Source organism: Bos mutus, chromosome X (genome assembly GCF_027580195.1).
Source record: "Bos mutus isolate GX-2022 chromosome X, NWIPB_WYAK_1.1, whole genome shotgun sequence".
In the NCBI taxonomy this organism is placed as follows: domain Eukaryota; kingdom Metazoa; phylum Chordata; class Mammalia; order Artiodactyla; family Bovidae; genus Bos; species Bos mutus.
The window spans coordinates 120681515-120699288 of record NC_091646.1 but is presented as its reverse complement, the minus strand read 5'-3'; the positions used below and the strand labels follow the sequence as shown (position 1 = coordinate 120699288).

The 17774-nt window shown below is 41.9% G+C and overlaps 1 protein-coding gene across 1 annotated transcript in view; it reads right to left on the bottom strand.

Moving 5' to 3' along the window:
* Positions 1-17774, bottom strand: part of SMPX (small muscle protein X-linked) — a 53373-nt gene that overhangs the window by 13464 nt on the left and 22135 nt on the right. The window lies entirely within an intron of this gene.

Genomic DNA, 17774 nt, shown 5'->3' with positions numbered 1-17774 from the left:
CCTCTGTCCCTGGGATTCTCCAGGCAAGAATATTGGAGTAGGCTGAAATTTCCTTCTCCATGTTATACAGCAATATATAACTAATACAGTTGCCTTGGGCCAAGTCCAGCTCTTATATTTTATATGTCAGTGAGTAGAGGTTATTAATGGGAATCTCAAAGTTGGCATTTTGTTTATCTCAAAAACCAGATCCTAGCTGCAGGATAAGACCATATTGCTTTGGGCATTTCTAAAAAGGCAAGTAGCCAGTCTCTAGAGACTTGCCATCCTAAGAACTCATGGATTCCCCTTTGTGGAAGCAGACCGACACAGCTGGCTGGCCTTGAACCAAAGCTTACAGTGCCATAGTTCAGCAAGCAGCAATTAGTCCTTAGCATATCATACAAACCCCACTTACATTGTGTTTACATCTAGACACTCAACTTGTTAAAGCAAACTTCAGTGGAATGGGGACTTACTTGGGCTCTGCTCTTAATGAGTCATTCCAAAGGGTGCAACTGGAGGAAACAGCACCCCTAGCAGTTTTTAGTCTGAGATGAATTGGGAGAGGGGTTCAAAGTTGCTGAGTTAATGGTTAAACTCAAGTGACTCTCCAGGGCGTGGGAGATATCTGGAAAGCAGGCCCTTTGCATCGGCCTGGACCTTGGTTAGACTGAGAGACATTGATGGCACCCTTACCTGTGATGATATGACTCTGTGTATCTTGGAATAGACACACAGCACTAACAAGGCATATAGCACACTCACTAGTGGGAACCACCATATCTTCAGCCCCTTCTAAACCCAACATGGCTATTGTTCTGAACTCATGTGGTAGTCTGGATACTTCAGTATCTCTTCCCCATGTCCTATCCCAAACAGAGGTTGTGGCTCACCAGGGATCACCCTCTGAATAAATGGATATAGATGCTGCCTGGCGTTCAAAGAATGTGTGGCTGTTTTCCACATTTAAGAGACTTTCATTGCAACCATCTTCACATTCAATGAAAGAGATACTTTTCCAAACAAGAAATATTTCAGTTTGATTTGTCCATGGAGGATCTGAGAAACATTCTCTAACCCAGTCCCTCTGACACAAGTTGCACATTGGACTCAGCTGGGGGTCTTGTGAAGCATACCCTCCCTTATTTTTTGGGAGGGGCTCAGGCAAGTCCAGGTGATCCTAGTGTGTAGTCAGCACTGAGGATGGTCTAACTGTACCCAGCAACCTGCTGCTGCCTGACCCCAAAACTAAAGGAACTAGAATAAAAATAAGTCAGTTGTTCAGAAACTGGCTTCAGTTCTTATGTCATAATATTTGAGAAAAGCTATACAACTGCCCATCAATCAGCCAGGTAGCTGGGATCCTGGCCCTGTTTTGTATTGGACTTGAAAGATGTTCAAATTTAGAACATCTTCTGTGTTTTATTCCCACTGCCTGGACATCCATAACAGTATGCTTGAATGAAGATGATCATACCTGGCTTTTTGGTCTCTGCATATACCTGAAATTTGGCAAGGCCTTCCTTAGAAATATTTCTATAGAGATTGGAAAAGTGACTGCTCTTATTTCTTGCCAATCACTGCATCCAGAGATCTCTGTATTATTTGTTACAACTGCATGCGAGTCTAAAATTATCTCAAAATTAACTAATACAATTATGTAAAGTTTAAAAATAAAATAAAATTTAAAAAAATAAAATTATCTCAAAATTAATTAAAAGTTTTAATTGAAAATCAGATAATGGGCTATATTTGTTCCCTGGACCCTGGTTTGCCAACCCTTGGACTATATCAGGGTTAAAACTTAACAGTTACAGAAATGAGTATTGTATCAGTGAGATTAAGTGACTGGTAGGTAAGTTGATGCCTTATTCCTCATGCATTATATTATGATTATCTCTCATAATTTACACAGTGCATCCTGTGCAACCTTGAGCAAGTTATGTAGCTTCTCTGTGCCTCGGTTTTCTCACCTGTAAAATGCAGCTCTTATGTATAGTAACTTATTTAAGAATTATGAGGTAGAGTACTTGGGACAGTGCCTGACCCTTGGAAGCACTATTGTAAGGACTAATGACTGTTGCTTCATCAACGCATCATGTTATCTGAATTTCAGCAATGAAATGTGGCCAAGTTGCTTTCTATACCTTTGGATACTAGCTATAAAACTGTGGACCAGATACTGGAATAGTTAGGGGATTTGGAATGTCCAGACCTAAACAATCTAGACTGAGGGCTCTAGGTCAGTGGTTCTCAAAGTGTGGCCCCCAGACCACCAGCGTGTTAGAAATACAAATTCTCAGGCCCACCCCAGACCTATAGAATCAGAAAGTCTGGAGGTGGGGCCCAGCATTCTAAGTTTCAGGAAGCCCTCCAGATGGTGCGGATGTTTGAGAAAGTTTGAGAACCACTGCTTTAGGCCAGACTGAAGAGTTTCTGTAGCCATAGCCCACAGGATGCTGTCCTTGGTGCTGCCTTGTCCCCACTCTCCTCAAGATCTCAGTTAAATATAGAGACGAGCTTGCTTCTCAGATTGGCAGATCAGACACACAAAGTCAGCCTGGAGAAACAACTACACTAGTGGATGCTGGAATGTGGACCTGAAATTGTCTCAGTCGGTTGGAAGTGCCAGCCAAAATTTGCAGTTGTTTTGATTTTTAACAGAGTTTTATTTTTACCTAACACAAATTTCTAACTCAAGTTTCTTGGCATTTGAACTCCTACATGTTCAGTGAGGTTGTCAGCAGTGATGTGGGTATCCAGGCACTGTATTTCTAGTTAGCACTGTGGCCAAGATTGCACGATTGCAGCAGGTTGCCCCTGAGTACAGGACTGAAGCCTTGCCCATCACCTCTTGGCATTTTATGATTTCATCACCTAGTGAGGAAGGGTACCACCCAGGAGAAAACAGAGTCTGCAGTTAGTTATGGAGTTGCAGTGAGATGGTGAGGTGACTCAGGGGTCATTCTGATGCAGCTTCATATGCCATCTGTTTTGGTCTCTGGGCATTATCAGCTGTTTTGTCTTATCCAGGCCATGTGCTCTTCCCGTGCACTGGGATTCCCTGCCAACCAGGGGCTCTAAGACCAGCTCAGTTGGTGGTATAGCCTAGTCCTGGCGATGGAAGCAGGTCTATAATTGGCCCTTAATTGGATTGGATTTGGCTCAGAATGACTCCCAGGCTGTCTGTCCCCTGACAGATAACCAGCAGTGAATGTTGTATATAATCCTGTAAGGGATCTCGGATGCCATTTCTTGGCTGTTGCTGACAATGGAGAGCTTTCCAGAAGAGTTGACCTTCAGGATGATGATCTGGGAGTATCTTAAAGAGAAGTTTTCCCCAGGTCCATTTATTTGCCACCTGGTCTTTCTTAAATTAAGACATCCCAACCTGATTTTCAAATTCCAGAATCAAATATGTGTGTGTGCATTGTGTGTGTGTGTGTGTGTGTGTATATATATACACATATAGAAATGATACAGTATTTTTTTAATTAGGCAGCAATAAAACAGTAAACAGAGATGGAAATTGAGATAGTACTTTTCCTTTGAAATATATCTATAGATATAAGTGGGTAACTTAATCCTAGCTCTTTTTCTCTGTGAGAAAAGTCCCTCTGGGTATAGGCAAAACCATCATCTGTCCTGTTCTGGCCCATTGCATGGGTTGTAACTAACCCCACCCACCCCCGGCACCTGCTGCACCCTGAACGGTGGTCCTACCTTTTTGATATATTTGAAATGAAAAGTACTATCTCAACCCATGCAATGGACCAGAACAGGACAGATGTTGGTTCTGCCTATACCCAGAGCTTTTCTCACTGGCAGAGAAAGAGAGCTAGGATTAAGTTACCCACTTATATCTATTGATACAGATGGACTTAACTACACTTAATCAAAAATTAGTCTTAAAACAAACTCTCTTGATGATACATCCCACAGTCTTCTACCCTGAGTGAAGCTGAAAGTCACATAAGAGTGAACTGCAAATTCAATTCCTGTCCTGCCTGTCTCATGGAACTGTTGTGAGCCTCAGAAGAAAATAAACACAGAAGTAGGCTGGACTTTTAAAAATCAAGTGCAAGAACTTGTTAATATTATTACTGCAAGTAGGTTCCAGTTAAAACATGGGATTTAAAACTTGCCATAAAACTCCAAATGAGCCTTTATTTCCTCATTGCCTGGTTCTTGACACCCCCTAAAGTAGCCATTTCATAGTCTCCAAACTGCCATGTTATGTGGCAGTTATATTTAGTACTGACTGCCTACCTGTTTCACTCTTGTTGCAAAGCAGAAATGATTCAGTTGTCAAATTTAGTATCATCAGAAAGAGGGAGAAAACGCCCCTGGAGAATACTAAGAGGAGGAGACTGGATGTGAATGGGGCATAAGCCAGGAGAGGACGTCCTAGAGAAGACACAGGGCTGCTTCTGGATGTTTAGATCAACATGGATCTTGTTTTAGTTTCTGGACCAGACTTCAATAGTATACAGTCTGTGTACAAAAGATTACTAAAAAGATGAGATGCCTGTTTTTGGCCATTAAGCCCATTCAAAATGCTCAGTAAAATGGTGTCTGAAATGCATTGTTTCCCTTTCCCTTGATAGTAAGAGAATGGCAGGTTGACTCTAAATATTTCTTAAACTGATTTTCTTCAGAGAAAGATCAGAAATGCAAACTGGACATATTTGGTTTGAATCAGTTCTAATGAGATGGATGAAACTGGAACCTATTATACAGAGTGAAGTAAGCCAGAAAGAAAAACACCAATACAGTATACTAACGCATATATATGGAATTTAGAAAGATGGTAACAATAACCCTGTGTACGAGACAGCAAAAGAGACACCGATGTATAGATCAGTCTTATGGACTCTGTGGGAGAGGGAGAGGGTGGGAGATTTGGGAGAATAGCATTGAAACATGTATAATATCATGTACCGAAACGAGTCGCCAGTCCAGGTTCGATGCACGGTACTGGATGCTTGGGGCTGGTGCACTGGGACGACCCAGAGGGAGGGTAGGGGAGGGAGGAGGGAGGAGGGAGGAGGGTTCAGGATGGGGAACGCGGGTATACCTGTGGCGGATTCATTTCGATATTTGGCAAAACTAATACAATATTGTAAAGTTTAAAAATAAAATAAAATTAAAAAAAAAAAGTGGCCAAGGAGGGTGTGGAAATCCCTTGAGGTCTCCAAAAATCAAATGAAAGTGCTCAAGTAAAATGTGGGTAATTTTACTGGCTTTGGAAACAGTAGCTGCTGCTGGTTTTGAAAAATGGGACTGCAGTGCCTCCTTCTGGAGAAAGATGGTACTTGCAGATTAGAGATCATTTCAGGAGGTCACTGAGACACAAGTCCTCCCAGGGGCTTACAAGGGCCTCGGTGAGCTCAGATTAGTCACAAACAATTAATGGGGTTTCTTTTTCAGTGAGCTTTTTCATATTCCCTGGGGAAATATGCAGAACTCCTCTTTAGAGATAATTTCATGTAAAAACCAACCAACTGACACTTGGCCTTGGAAGAAAGGGATGGGGAGCAAAGGGCATGGGCAATTTGAGGGGACAAAAAAGGGAATGACGTTTTCTGGATGCTGATTTGTGCCCGGTGCCCCATCTGAGTCAACTCACTCTCTTTATGTTTGCCTCTCATGATCGAGATAATCATTCCTATTTATAGACGTGGCTCGGAATGGTCGGGAACTTGCCCAAGGTCACAGACTTACTACGTGACACAGCCGGAAGTGAAGCGCAAATGTGTCCCACTCTATCCAGCACGTCCAGTGCTCAGTGTCTTAAGTTCCCTCTCATGGTAGCATACTATCATAATAATAGCTGTTACTGTGTACACACTATGTATGCAGCTTGGTGTCTTTCAGCCTCGACACTCCTGAAGTTTCTTGTGGGGGGATGTTTGGTGGCATCCCTGGTCCCTACCGACTAGATAGCAATGGCACCCACCCTGTATTGTGACATCCAAAAAAGTCTCCAAACATTGCTCAGTGACCTTTAGGATGGTGAAAAAACTTGCCCCCATGAGATAGGTATTACTCTCATTTTTCAGAAAAAGAAACCATGATGAGCCAAATCACAGACCAAGAGAATAGCAAAGCCAGGGCATGAACCTGTGCCTGCAGCACCTCTAAAGCATCTGCTCTTCAACCTCCTTTCAATAGAATATCTGTTTTCTAACATCCTGTCTGGAATCTCTGTCACTTGTATTCAAAGGCCACGACTTGTTTCTTTCTTCCTGCTGCAGCCATTATGTGCTAAAGTCCACTTTTACATTCGTCCCCAACTAGACTGGGAGTCTCTCAGGGGACACTGTCTTGCATCACCTACCATTAGTGTCACAGTGCCTGGCATATAGTAGATGCTCAGATGTTCACTTACTAAAGGAGTGAATTCATTCCAGTCCTTTAATCCTTCCCTCCCATTCAAATCCAGCTCATGGTATTAACTTGCTTTATGAAGAAAAAGGTTAATTTGGCTAAAGTAAATTCCAGGTAACCCATATATAGATGATTCAGAAATGAAAATCAACTTCAATCTATTCTGAATAAATGGATGTTTGAACATGCAGAATTGAATAACCCTGTTTGGTAAGGTTTCAGGATCTGTTGCCTCTGGAACAAAAGGGCAGCCATGATTCCTATCACTTGTATCTAAAATCAGGGGTCAGGCAAAAGCAAGGCAGAAAAATGTATATTATGTGTTCAGGATTCAGTTGTGCCTCTGACACTCACGGCAGGTCTTCTGGGGTGGAAAGAAGTGCCACTGTCCTTTCTAGAGGCTTCCAGTGACTTCTGGGTGATAAGACAGGCTTGCTTTCTCCTGTTTTCCCAGCAGTCAAGATAAAATTGTTCTGAGCTGCCTTTGTGCCACCTGCCTGGTCAAAAGCGACTCCAATCTGTCTGCAGCTTAATAAAAATGTCCCTCGGTGAGAAGCCAATTGCCTGACCTGCCTGGGATTAAAGCAGCCACCACCTCACCCTACACATAAAGCCCTAAACCAGAGGGTGTGGACTGATCAGTCCCCGGGCAGGGAGAGGTGGAGCGAAGTACAAGTTAAATGTGCAGGTCTCGTGTGACTCCTTCTCCTCCTCAAATGCCACAATGTGTCGGGGGAGTTAGAGCGAGCAGCGTTGTCACGATGCAGCCGAGCCTGCTGAGACAGCCCAGAATTCACTTCCCCAGTTTTCTGCGTGGGCTGCACACAGCATGAGAAGGAATGAAAGAGAAAAGGCCTCATGGGTAGGAGACTGCCTCTTGATGACACACAGATCCTGCCAAGCCCTTGCTCAGCCCAGGAGCAAAGGCGGGCTCTGCAGAGGCCTGGCCTTCCTCGGACCAGCCGCAGCTTTGTCAGCACCAGGCCAGGGCCACAGCCTCCCAGGCTCGGCCCCTACTGCCCCTCTCCTTCTTCCTCCCCTCCTTCCTTCCTTGCCTTTCACCTCCTTGGCCTTTCTCTCATGCTTGCTCTGATATTTACAGACATTAAGGAACCCTTCCTGTTTTCCATGACCCTTAAAGAGAGCAAATGATTCATGCTTCTAGGCGGTATTCTGCCCATTCACCTGACCCCGGCTAGACTCCCTGATCCGTATTTGAATCCCCAGAGCTGGTATCCTCAGAGCCTGGTGCAGGCTTTATGCTCAATAAATGCTTGTTGACTGACTGAATTCATACATGAATGGATGGATGAACAAGCAAACGAATGAATAAATAAACCAACATGTCAAAGTTGTGATGTCACCTCTTTGTGTAGATGACAGTTTCTGCAGCCTTTTTAAGCCTTTGCTTGTTTTTCCTGCAAGCTAACACAGTGAAATATTGGCAAAACCCAGAAGACTATAACTAAAAGAACATTTTTAAAGAATGCAGTGGGTGCTAGTGATTAAAAGAACTGGCTATGGAGTGTAATATCTGACCTCTGTGACTTACAAGCTGTATGACTTTGGTCAAGTTAGGCAAACTATCACAGCCTTCTTCCCCCCACATAAATGAAACGGGCATCACAGCATATACTCTGTATAGTCAGCACAAGGAGTAAATGAAATTATGTGAAGTACAGGACACAGTGTCAGGCATATCACAAGTATATAATAAATGTAATGATGACAAAAATGATGACATTGATATTAGTGCTGATGATTACTAATGCTTAATGCCTAACATTCATATTTTAAAAGACTTGATGAGCTACTGAGATAACCTACTGCTTTCTGATACATCTGAGAGGAAAAAGTAACCTACCCAAACTGGTCATGTTTAAGGCCAAATACTGTAATTCAGGAATATGCCATGTATACCATAAATATACTTAGTTTATCAATTAACAAAAGAATATTTAAGAGTGCTTGATTCCTAAGTCTCTGATCAATATGAATTGATTATAAATATTGGGCCATTAATTACTATTCTCTTTTTATTAATGTTTTCATTTCTGTAAAATGCATTGCATTGACTGCTTGGAAAAGAATGTTTGCAAGATGGTCCTGATGTCAGTCTTTGAGGTAGATCAATCAGGGTTACTTACACTCAGCACAACTAACGTTTAAGATTGGATAATTCTTTGTTGGGGAGCGGGACTGTCCTGAGCATTGTGGGACATTGACCAACATCCCTGGCGTGTCCCCCAGTGGCAGCCCATACCTCTCTGAAGTTGTGACCGATTACTATCTCTAGACACTGCCCTCTATCCTCAGAACCACTGGAGATAGAGTAATGAGTTCCGTTGCACTGGGAGTAGGGCAAGTGCCAGTGGTAACCATCCTTTAGCCCAAGGAAATCTACATCCCAGATTACAAGCGTCTACATCCTGAGTCACCTCTGCCTTCTAGTGAGCTGGCCAGAGCAGATATGCCCTTCTCAGGGCTCAGATCTGCTTTCACCAGTTCCAAATCCCTCCAGAGAATCCACACATTAGGCCTTCCAGATCTCTGTTTTAATAGAAACCATCCAGATAGCTTCTGTGTGTTTGCTGTAGAGAGGCTCTTAAAGCAACTGTCACCATCAGCTCAAAGGCTCCTCACATTCACCTTCAAGAGTACTTTACACCCACACAGGCTGTAACCAGGGCCTAGAACAAAAGCTTTACCAGGGAGGTTAACAAATGAATAAAACCTTGCAGTTCGAAACCATTGCAAACTCATCTTTATCCTCAGCAATTGGGGAGCAGGAAAAAAAAAAGAGCATCACAAATCAAAAGAAATGTGGCTCCACTAGAGAGTGAAAAATCTCAGCATAAAACCATTTTCTTCAAACAAAGTGAATAGAGCATCTGTAATTGGGTCAAAGCAGGGGACATGTCAAAATTGAGGACAAAAAATTTCAAGCAAACCACAGAGAAGACATTTGGAGAAGTTGTTAGGTTTGTTTTTTGTTTTTGTTTTAAGTTTCATTCTATGTAAAACAATAAATCAGTCCTCTGTCTTCTGGCAGAGGGAAAAGGTTATGAAAACATGATTAAGTCAGACTATGAAAAATAAATCCTCTTAATTCCAAAAGCTACAAGCAGCATAAAACATTTTTATGATAGAGAAAGATAGATATTATACAATCTCACTTATATGTAGAACCTAAAACATACACTCTCATAGAAAAAGAGGTCAGACATGTTGTTACCAGAGGCAGAAGGTGGGAAGAATAATTAGAGGAAGGTGGCCAAAGGTACAAATTATCAGCTATAAGATAAATATTGGGCTGGCCAAAATTTTCATTCGGATTTTTCTGTAACATCTTATGAAAATACCCAGACAACCTTTTTGGCAAACCCAGTAAATACTAGAGATATAACGTACAACATGATAACGATAATTAACAGTGCTGTATGGTATTTAGGAAAGTTGTTAAGAGAGTAAATTGTGAGGTCTCATCACGAGAAAAAAATGTTTATCTTTTGTTCTTGTCTTCTTTCTTTTCATTATATCTGTATGAGATAATGTGAGCTGAGCCTATTTCTATAGTCATTTTGCAATATATGTAAATCAAACCATCAAGCTGTATGCCTTAAACTTGGCCAGTGATGTATGTCAATTTTTTCTCAGTAAAACTGGAAAAACATTCTTATGAGAAAATGTGAAGTGGAAAAAGATTCAAAACCATACATGTGCTATGAATGATGCTATTTGAGAAAAAAAAAAGAAGGAAAAGTAGTTCCCATTTGTGTATAATTACCCCATCCCAGTTGCTGTGCCTAGATATGCTTTTTAAAATACATCTTCCTAATCCTTCATGTCTCCCTAATCCTAAACCCTATGAGGAAGATGCCATTTTCTGCTTTTTATGAAACCAGGAAAATAGAGACACAGAGCTCAAAGTTGCAAAGGTAGAAGGTAGTTACTGCAAATCCCATATTGTTAGCAGCTTTAGTTATATTGCTTCTCCTATGTAAACCCAGGGGGAAAACTGGAAGGGAAGATATCAACGTGAGTACTATACTGAATGATAATTTTATCGGTGAGTACTTTTATTTCCAAGCATCTATTATGTTGTGACAGTGTTTATACAAATAGATTTTTTAAACGTATTACATTTTATCATTTGAAATGGCTGATATATCCATTCAGACATCAGTTGAATCATCTGCCATTTATGTAGAAATGGGGTAAGCTTACTCTAAGATGATAAAGGGCATGGTTCCCAAATATGGAGCTGCTAGTATTGATTTGACTGGCTGGTCATTAATTTCAGATCTTTACTCTTTTCTTAATATAGATCTTTACAGCTATTAAATGTAATAGCTCTGATGCGAAGAGCTGACTCATTTGAAAAGACCCTGATGTTGGGAAAGATTGAAGGCAAGAGGAGAAGGGGATGACAGAGGATAAGATGGTTAGATGGCATCACCGACTCAATGGACATGAGTTTGGGTAAACTCCGGGAGTTGGTGATGGACAGGGAGGCCTGGCGTGCTGCGGTTCATGCGGTTGCAAAGAGTCGGACACGACTGAGTGACTGAACTGATCTGAACAGCTATTAATTTCCTCTAAACACTGCTTTTGCTGCATGCCACAGTTTGGTGTCTGTTATTTTCATTTTCAATTGTCTCAAAGTGTTTTCTAATTTCTCTTGTGATTTCTTCTTTGACTCATTGGTTATTTAAGAGTGTGTTGTTTAAGTTGTACACCTTGTGAATGTCCCAAATTTCCTTCTGTTATTGACTTCTAATTTCATTCCACTGTAGTCTGAGAACATATTTGCCATGATCTCAGTCCTTTCAAATTTATTAAGAGTTGTTTTAAGGCCTAACATGAAACAAGTCTTGGACATTATGTCACATGTGTGCCTAAGAAGAATATGTACTCTGATGTTGTTGAGGGGAGTGTTTCCCTAGTTAGTTTACAGCATTACTCACATTTTCTGTTTCTGCTATAGACTGAATGTCTGTGTCCTCTTGCCCCAAATTCATATTTTGAAGAGTAATCCACTGTATGATATTAGGAGGTGGGAACTTTGGGAGGTGAAAAAGTCATGAGGGTGGAGCCCTCATGAATGGAATTAGCACCCTTATGAAAGAAACCACAGAAAGCTTCCTTGCCCCTTCAGCTGTGTGAGAACGCAGGGAGGTGGCCATCTATGAAACAGAAAGCAGGTTCTCACCAGATACCAAATCTGCTAGTGCCTTGATCTTGGACTTCCCACTCTCTAGAACTGTGAGAAATGAATTTCTCTTGTTTATAAAGCACCCAGTCTATGGTCTTCTTATATACCAGCCCAAACAAATTTCCTGAGACAATTTCCTTGTTGATCTTCTGTCTAGTTGTTCTATCCATTGTTGAAAGTGGAGTACTGAAGTTGCCTGCTGTTATTGTTCTGTTGTCTGTTTCTCCCTTCAATTCTGTTAGTTTTTGTTTCACGTATTTTGTGGGTCTGTTGTTAAGTGATAAACACACTTCATCAAGTGTCTGAGTACATCAATTTGCCCTTCTGCCAGCATTCTCAGAATGGGCCTTTGAATCAGCAAGAATAACTGTGGTATGTAGTGCTTAACATTTAGGAGTAATGAACGCCTTATGTTCTCCTCGAGCAGAGATGGCATCTTTCCGGATGACTGGTTGGTGAATATGTCTTATCTGGACATAGATGTTCTTTGAAAAATAAATCCAAAGAACTCTTGAAAATTAAATGATTTTCTTCTGGATTTACATATTTTTCTCCCCCTTTGAGGAAAATGAGCCAATCTTGACATTTTTCCTAATTGTTTCCAGTTTCCCAGAGGAATAAAATTATAATCAATAAATTAAAGTCAAATTTCTGATACCTTTACTGATTGTGGCCAACAATGTTACCTTCAGTCCTTGACAGAAAAGCTAGTCTTGCTTTTAAGTAGTAATCTCCCAGAGAGTGCATGGACCTGGAAAGTCTGTAAGAACACATTTCTACAGACTTGCTGTGGTCAGGGCACCAGTAATGAGGCATGTATGCTCAAGATGTATCCAGTGTGCCCCGGCCTTTGAAAAGCTATATCCTAGCATAATAAGAAGATTAAAAAAATAAAATGAATAGTCTGATAAGCATTGTGACAGCATAAACAGGTGATGCCAGAGTTGCCACAAAGTACTTGATGGAGAAGGCATGCCTCCCCAATAGGGCACATGATAATGGCTCTTTTCAAAACTACAAACTCTAGAATCAAGGCTGGTTGGTCAATATTGGGTACAGGATAGAGACTAACTTGACACCATGGGGCTGGATCATTCCAATTCACTCTCACTTACTGCCCTACAGCAATGTTGCTTAAAGTATGGTCCAATGCCCGCTGGGTGACTTTAAAAGACTCTCTGATTCCCAAATGCAAGTGCTTCCCTCAGTTCAGGCCAACTTCCATGGTGGCTCAGATGGTAAAGAGTCTGCCTGCAGTGCGGGAGACTGGGGTTCTATCCCTGGGTCAGGAAAATGCATGGCCAAAAGCTAAGTGGGTTATTAAGAATCACTAAAATTTTGCATTTTTCTAAATCCCTGGTTTTGTCTGCTGTCATCAGATCTGGCTGTCACACACCACATGGCCACGCTGCAATGTCCAACACAGAGAGGAGGAGTTCCTGCCACTTCAGAAGGACAATTTCTTTCTAGTGCTTCATGGCTCCCAGGGCTTTCAATTGCTGCTATCTTTGTGTTCATTAACATAATTGTAGAACTCTTCTTAGGGTTTATCTTTGTTAATCATTCTTCTCCTAATTGCTACATTGCCACTACTTTGATACTTATTTTGTTCCTCTCTAATTCTTTATTATCACTGAGTTCTTTAACTGCTGGAAAAAGAGAAGAGATGATGTGGGTGGGCTGTAGGATCTTGTTTTGCTCTGCCCTGAAAGTCTAAGAAGTATTGCCCTAGAAGAACTCTTTGGTCTCAGCAGGCTGGTCCGCTAATGATGCTCTGGACAACCCCTACACTCAGAAATTATCTCTGAGCCTCTGTTTAAATCATTCCATTCCTACCACCTCCTTGAAGTTGTCCCTGATGCCAAATCATTGTGAGTCTCCCCCTCTCGTGAGTCATAACCTCACTTTATTCTACTGACTACTAGTCATAGGGGGTCATAAAGCCACAGGATATCTTGAATCACTGAGAGGCTATCTAATTCTTGAATGTTACCTATCTTTTGAAGTGTTTTGTATTTATGTTTCCATTAAAATAAAAGTATCCTGAGAGCACTGACCAAGTTTGACATTTATTCATCTTGTAGAGCAGAATGAAGTGCCCACAGTACAGAAGCTAGTTACAGAGGTTCTTTACTGGGCTCCTGTGGTCTGATCTGAGGGTTGGGAGGGAGCAGAAGTGGACACAGAGTCTATTGGACAACAGCCCTTAGCAATCCTCCAGGTTTCCAGACCCCTATTCGTGAACTCTGAAGTGGCATCTGCTTCAGCTACAAACAGACAGGCTAACAGTGGCTTTTGACAGGGGACGTGGGGTTGGAGATTCCTGATCATGCAACAAACAAGTAGGTATGTGAGCATAAGAGGGCCCTTGGTTTTCAGGCATTGCTGCTGCTCCTTTCTCTTCATCTAACTCCTAGGCTTGCTTAAATCACCCTCTGGCCACTTTGAATAGCAGCCAGGAGACTCCTGAGAGATACAGGAATGAATACCTGCCTTCCCCTGCCCCAGCGTGGCTTAGGGCCCCATTTGGGATTCTCCTGTCTTTCGTGGTCTTGACTCAGTATGTGCTGTCCCTTTGTTGCCTGGTTCTGGTTTCTGAGGAGGTTAAAGGCTAAGTCCTTTGCCATAAGCTGTGATTCAGTTCAGTTCAGTTCAGTTCAGTCACTCAGTTGTGTCCAACTCTTTGCGACCCCATGAATTGCAGCACGCCAGGCCTCCCTGCCTGTCACCAACTCCCGGAGTTCACTCAGACTCACGTCCATCGAGTCAGTGATGCCATCCAGCCATCTCATCCTCTGTTGTCCCCTTTTCCTCCTGCCCACAATCCCTCCCAGTATCAGAGTCTTTTCCAATGAGTCAGCTCTTCACATGAGGTGGCCAAAGGACTGAAGTTTCAGCTTTAGCATCATTCCTTCCAAAGAAATCCCAGGGCTGATCTCCTTCAGAATGGACTGGTTGGATCTCCTTGCAGTCCAAGGGACTCTCAAGAGTCTTCTCCAACACCACAGTTCAAAAGCATCAATTCTTTGGCGCTCAGTTTTCTTCACAGTCCAACTCTCAAATCCATACATAACCACAGGAAAAACCATAGCCTTGACTAGACGAACCTTTGTTGGCAAAGTAATGTCTCTGCTTTTGAATATGCTGTCTAGGTTGGACATAACTTTCCTTCCAAGGAGTAAGCGTCTTTTAATTTCATGGCTGCAGTCAACATCTGCAGTGATTTTGGAGCCCAGAAAAATAAAGTCTGACACTGTTTTTACTGTTTCCCCATCTATTTCCCATGAAGTGATGGGACCAGATGCCATGATCTTCGTTTTCTGAATGTTGAGCTTTAAGCCAACTCTTTCACTCTCCACTTTCACTTTCATCAAGAGGCTTTTTAGTTCCTCTTCACTTTCTGCAATAAGGGTGGTGTCATCTGCATATCTGAGGTTATTGATATTTCTCCCAACAATCTTGACTCCAGCTTGTGCTTCTTCCAGCCCAGCGTTTCTCATGATGTATTCTGCATATAAGTTAAATAAGCAGGGTGACAATATACAGCCTTGACGTACTCCTTTTCCTATTTGGAACCAGTCTGTTGTTCCAAGTCCAGTTCTAACTGTTGCTTCCTGACCTGCACACAGGTTTCTCAGGAGGCAGGTCAGGTGGTCTGGTATTCCCATCTCTCGAAGAATTTTCCACAGTTTATTGTGGTCCACACAGTCAAAGGCTTTGGCATAGTCAATAAAGCAGAAATAGATGTTTTTCTGTAACTCTCTTGCTTTTTCCTTGATCCAGCGGATGTTGGCAATTTGATCTCTGGTTCCTCTGCCTTTTCTAAAACCAGCTTGAACATCAGGAAGTTCACGGTTCATGTATTGCTGAAGCCTGGCTTGAGAATTTTGAGCATTACTTTGCTAGCGTGTGAGATGAGTGCAACTGTGTGGTAGTTTGAGCATTCTTTGGCATTGCCTTTCTTTGGGATGGGAATGAAAACTGACCTTTTCCAGTCCTGTGGCCACTGCTGAGTTTTCCAAATTTGCTGGCATATTGAGTGCAGCACTTTCACAGCATCATCTTTCAGGATTTGAAATAGCTCAACTGGAATTCCATCACCTCCACTAGCTTTGTTCGTAGTGATGCTTTCTAAGGCCCACCTGACTTCACATTCCAGGATGTCTGGCTCTAGGTGAGTGATCACACCATCGTGATTATCTGGGTCATGAAGCTCTTTTTAGTGCAGTTCTTCTGTGTATTCTTGCCACCTCTTCTTAATATCTTCTGCTTCTGTTAGGTCCATACCATTCCTGTCCTTTATTGAGCCCATCTTTGCATGAAATGTTCCCTTGGTATCTCTGATTTTCTTGAAGAGATCTCTAGTCTTTCCCATTCTGTTGTTTTCCTCTATTTCTTTGTGTTGATCTCTAAATGGCTAGTCACTGGCCTTTATGATTCTTATCCAAAGTGTTTTTTATCTATATTCATGAATAATTCTAGCCATGACACAGGACATGGAACGAGTCTGAAATCTCACTAAAAGAAGTGCTGATCTTAGCTAGAAGGAGGTGCTCCTCTATCTTATGTCTAGAGTATTATAATAGTTATACCCTAGACTTTGAGCCTTGTGGTTTTCATAGCTTGGCTGTTGTTGTTTTAGTCACTCAGTCGTGTCCAACTCTTTGCGACCCCATGGACTGTAGCATACCAGGCTCGTCTGTCCATGGGATTTCCCAGGCAAGAATACTAGTGTGGGTTGCCATTTCCTTCTCCAGGGAATCTTCCAGACCCAATGATCAAACGCTTATCTCCTGCAGTGGTAGGCAGATTCTTTACCACTGAGCCACCTAGGAAGCCCTCATAGTTTGGTACTGTGGAGTTACTCAGTTTTAAGACAATGACCTGTTTGATTAAATCACTGAACAATAATACACAGGGTAGGTGATGAATGGGTGGCCCAAAAAGGAGGAAATCAAATCCAACCAGTGAGGAGCTAGATGATGGCTGGTCCAGGGTATTTACTGTTTATGATTCCAGCTAATCAATCAATGTTAAGAAATCCTCTCCCTCTGTGACCGTAAACCGTGACCATAAACCATGGCCATGGAAGTCTCAAAATCTGACAGATTTGCAGAAGAATTGATGCATCAAAATCAAAACAGCTTACTACCTCTCCTACAAAAATAAAGATCACTCCTTGGCTCAAAACAGTGACTGTCTTCATCAGGAGTTCAGATCAACTACCTGGACAATTTAAGTTTTTATATCCCTGTAGAGTAAAGACAAATGGGCTTCTCTGAGTGATTTTGCATTATTAGAATTTTTTCAGGAGGGAAGAATCATTAAAGTCTTCTCTGAGATAATGAAGTAACAAAAAATGTATTCTGGCTATTGTGGTACCATTTTGGTATTTTATTGAGTTGCTATTGTTCTCCATTACCATAACCACAGATTCAAGTCTACAGAATCAATCTCACTGCTGAATAACACCACAGGATCCTCTCTGAACTAATTTTAAAACACATTCCTTTGAATCTTCAAAACCAAATTCTTCTGCAACTGGAACTGGGGTTAAATTTAGGTCAATAAGAATTTCATAAAAGCAAAAACCCTTTAAAGTTTGCATTAAAAATTCATGTGTCTAACTGAACAGCCTTAGTTGGGTGATGATAATAAATATTACCGAAAGTTCATTTCACTTCTGGGGGCTTTCTCACAAGAAACTTCTGCTGCCTCATCCCAGACATACTGGAATATTTCATCTCAGCTTGGCAACGCAAGCAGTACTGAGTACAATGACACACAGTCATCAGTTCATCTCATCCTGGCGTAACGGATACCGAGTGTGTATGGCTTCAGATCAGTTCCTGCTTCTGTCACTTTCTCCTCATCCAGGTTCCTGGATTCACTCTATGGTCATAGAATCTATTGTGTTTTGTTCTCACTTCTTTATTCTTTCATATAACTATGCTCAAAACACTGGATACTGTTCTGTTCTTTTGACTTGAAACAGCTCCTCTCTCTCCACTATAAAGGAACCTTATCAGCAGAAGTTACTTGTAAATCCCCTGGTAAGTCTGCATCAGTGTGACACAAGTAGCGTGGCCATTGTCATGTGTGGGACTGTCTCACTAAGAAGGTGACTAGGAAGGGGAAGGCAGGCCAACATCCTCAGTGGCCATCTGACTGGTCTGGGAATAAGACA